Genomic DNA, 4,413 nt, shown 5'->3' on the forward strand with positions numbered 1-4,413 from the left:
GGTAATTGTGAACATCGTAGGTTCAACTTGATAAATATCATTATCAGCGATCACTTATTTACGGTCACCACTGTCCATTGCTTACGTCTCCAACCTTACATTGCGTCCAAAAAGTATTCGTATATATCTGTGTCCGTGCGACGTAAAGCAAATAGAAAAAGAAAAAAAAAGTATTCTTCTATTTGCATTTTTGTTGACGAGACAGGTCTATAGGGCATGGGAAGACAAAAATAAACAAACGAACGATCCACTACTATAAAAAAGGCAAAGTCATCTCCGTACAGGTCATGAAGGCCCTTGGAGGGGTGGAAGGTAAAGGCTTCCACTATCTGTAACCTCGTCACATGATGGGGTAAAGTGGTTAGCTCTACGCCCGGCCGCCTTTGCCCCCAGGAATTAACCTGGCACTCATTTTTGGTGTAGGCTGAGTGAACCTCAGGGCCATATGCACCTCCGGAAGAGGGAATCTCGTTTCTTAAATTTTACAACTTCTTGATGGAGATTCGAACCCACGTCCTTCCGGGCGAACCGAGCACGCCTATACCGCCTCGGCTAGACAGCCCCTTTATCACTACTATTACTAAACAAAAATAAACATACATTCTAAGCGATAAAAATATTGCAAAACCTAAAAGTGCACTTCTTCACCAGATCATAAAGTATTCGTCCTTACTGTACATAACAATAGAAATTAATACTTGTCATGGTTTCCCTTTCACTGCTTGCAATCTTTGCGGCATGGAACGCACCAAGTTAGGCGTGCTGGAGGATGGAATTTTGTCCCATTCGTCTTGCAGAGCTTGTTTCAAGCCGTTCTTGTAAGAAATTCACCGATTCCTGATGTTACCTTCCAGCACTTTCCACAGGTGTTCCATTGGATTCATAGCTGGGCTCTGAGGAGGTATACTGAGTTATTTTAGGGTGTTATATAAAGGCCACAGTTTAGTATTTAGAGGTGTGTGCTTCGGAACGTTGTCCTGTTGGAAGATGTACGTGCCTTGCAGACTCAATTTTTCGGCACTGGTGTTCAAAGTTTCCTTTGAAACATTTATTTACATCTTGTGATCCATTGCTCCTTCTATGACATGTAATTCTCCTACACCTGCTGCACTCATGCACCCCCATACCATGAGGGAACCCCCACCGCGTTTCACTGTGGCCAAAAGGTTCTACGGCAGCATCCCCATATTTTTCTTCCGCCAAACCATTCGCCTACCATCTGACCCAAATATGTTGTATTTGCTTTCCTCCGAAAATATGACTTCATTGCAGAAGTCCTCGTCCTTAAAGATAAGTTATTTGGTGAAAGCAAGCCTCTCTTGCGATTCGTCGCACTCATCCAACATTTCTTGCGAGCTACCTGGCCATTGTACGCATTTTGTTTGCAGGTATTCCTTACTGTGCTAACACATACCTTTGTGCCTCTCCTCTCCAGATCACCAGACAAATTCGGTGCACTAAGTCTTGGATTGTTCTTGATTTCAAGCGTAATAAATCTTTCGTCTTGATCGGTCAGTGCCCGAGGACGACCACTCCGCGGCTTGTTGTGGAATGCTTTTGTTGTGCAGAAGCGATCCACCACCCACTGAACCGAGGTCTGTTCACTAACTTTGCAATCGCATAGGACGGTTTGCACTGATTATGCAAGCGCAGAATGAGCTTCATCCCCGTTACACTCGTCTCTTTACCTTTCCGACCCATTGTACAACCTACGCGTCTCCAGAGCCGTTCACAACAATATGTTTTGAGTGAGTTGCGGCAGGGTGACACCAGCGCGTGCGTTAATTACGAGTGACGTTTAACCCCCGATCTCGCGTTAAAAACAGCCATTCCTAGCGTAGACAAATACTTTATGAACTAGCTAATAACGGAGATTTTACGTTTTGGTACCCTTGTAATGGCGTCGAATATATTTTTTGGTTTTGATTTTGAATTTTTTTAATGCTTTTTGTTTGGGGCGTCGACCTATAGAGATCAAAAGGGAATTGAGCCAACGGCACGTGGTGTACCCCAGCGGTCACCCATCCAAGTACTGACCACGCCCAATGTTCCTTAATTGCGGTGATAGGACGACAACCGGTGTATTCAACAAGGAATGGCCATTGGCTTGATTTTGTATAATGATGTACTGACCTATCGCCATCCGACCACATTTGTTTTGTGTTTATTTTCGTCTTTTCACGGTATATAGACAGGTTTCATTCCCAAAACAGCAAATAGATGAATATGTTTTGGGCTGACTATACATTCAAATGCCTCACCAGTTGATCGATTTAAGCCTGAGAAATATGTGAAGATACGGCTGCAACATACAACAAGAGTTTGTTCCAGCTAAAAGTGTGATCGCAAATCAAAATAGGCACCTTGGGTATTCGTTTAATTGCTGGAATCACATGCAGTAGAAAACTAATGCGTATGCAAATTAAGATTTCAAACCAGGACATTCAAATATGGATTTCTTCTTTGTCATTATAAAATGTCCCATATAAGCCTGATTTATGCCAAATTGAAGGAAGCTTGTAACTAATTTCAAATGCCAGAGTAGTTTGAAATCTGAGATTTGTCATGCCCTGAATTAGAGTATACCTTGTAAGAATTTTGGGACTACAGCGATGACAGTGCTATAGAAGATCTCCACGTACCTAATTCCATAAAATACATCATTCGATAGCTTAAAATCGGGACAACATTTATTCTCGTTTTTCATGCTCGAAATTGGAACCTAATATCTGAATTTTCATCCTAATTATTAATTTCGGCTACATTAAATTTACCTGCCTGAAACACCTCCAGTTACCAAAGAAAAATGTAGTAAGGAAAGCCAGAAAACTCTCTCGTAATCTTCTTCTTCTTCTTAATCTGTTTATTGCTGGAATTACGTGCAGTAGAAAACTAGTGTGTATGCAAATTAAGATTTCAAACCAGGACATTAAAATATGGATTTCTTCTTTGTCATTATAAAATGTCCCATAAATGCCTGATTTATGCCAAATTGAGGGAAGCTTGTAGAATAAATAAAGCGTGTAGGATAAATGTTGTCTCGATTTTAAGCTATCGAATGATGTAGTTTATGGAATTAGGTATGTGGAGATCTTCTGTAGCACTATAATAATTTCGTATGGATATTTCTAGCCGAGTGCAGCCCTTGTAAAGCAGACCCTCCGATGAGGGTGGGCGGCATCTGCCATGTATAGGTAACTGCGTGTTATTGTGGTGGAGGATAGTGCTATGTGTGGTGTGAGAGTTGTAGGTATGTTGGGGACAGCACAATTACCCAGCCCCGAGCCATCGGAATTAACCAATGAAGGTTAAAATCCCCGACCCGGCCAGGAATCGAACCCGGGGTCCTCTGAACCGAAGATCAGTACACTGACCATTCAGCCAACGAGTCGGACTTCTGTAGCACTGTCATCGGTTAATCGGTTTCTCCCTCGGACTCAGCAAGGGATCCCACCTATACCGCCGCAAGGGCAGTGTTCTGGAGCTTCAGACACTGGGTCGGGGATACAACTGGTGAGAATGATCAGTACCTCGCCCAGGCAGCCTCACCTGCTATACTGAACAGGGGCCTTGGTGGGGGGTGGGAAGGTTGAAAGGGATAGACAAGGAAGAGGAAAGGAAGCGGCCGTGGCCTTAAGTTAGGTACCATCCCGGCATTTGCCTGGAGGAGATGTGGGAAACCACGGATATCCACTTCCAGGATGGCTGAGGTGGGAATCGAACCCACCTCAGTAGTATAATAAGCGGGTTCGGCGGCCGCCGCCGCCGCACGTCTCCTCCTCCGCCGCCTCCTCCGCCGCCGCCGCCGCCGCCCGCGGGAAATTTGAATTTTGGCGGGAAATTTGAATTTTGGCGGGAGATTTGAATTTGTAAACAAAGCCACGTGCTTTTTGACAGCTGTCATCGACAACAACGCATCGCTAACCTCACTGCTGCCATCTTGACGGGCCTAAACCTCACTAGTGCCAACTTAACCTAACTAGCATGAGGTAAACAAAGCCACGTGTTTTTTGACAGCCACGTGCTTTTTGACAGACAACAACGCATCGCTAACCTCAGTACTGCCATCTTGACGGGCCTAAACCTCAGTAGTGCCAACTTAACCTCACTAGCGCGAGGTAAACAAAGCCACGTGCTTTTTGACAGCCACGTGCTTTTTGACAGATTTGTAAACAAAGCCACGTGCTTTTTGACAGACAACAACGCATCGCTAACCTCAGTACTGCCATCTTGACGGGCCTAAACCTTAGTGGTACCAACTTAACCTAACTAGCATGAGGTAAACAAAGCCACGTGTTTTTTGACAGCCACGTGCTTTTTGACAGATTCGTAAACAAAGCCACGTGCTTTTTGACAGCTGTCATCGACAACAACGCATCGCTAACCTCAGTACTGCCATCTTGACGGGCCTAA

General features: G+C 44.4%; 1 pseudogene; it reads right to left on the reverse strand.

Moving 5' to 3' along the window:
- Positions 1 to 1,988: 1,988 nt before the first annotated feature.
- LOC136859385 (5S ribosomal RNA) lies at positions 1,989 to 2,107 on the reverse strand (annotated as a pseudogene).
- Between the last annotated feature and the right edge of the window lie 2,306 nt (positions 2,108 to 4,413).

Source organism: Anabrus simplex, chromosome 1 (assembly GCF_040414725.1).
Source record: "Anabrus simplex isolate iqAnaSimp1 chromosome 1, ASM4041472v1, whole genome shotgun sequence".
NCBI classification, from domain to species: Eukaryota; Metazoa; Arthropoda; class Insecta; order Orthoptera; family Tettigoniidae; genus Anabrus; species Anabrus simplex.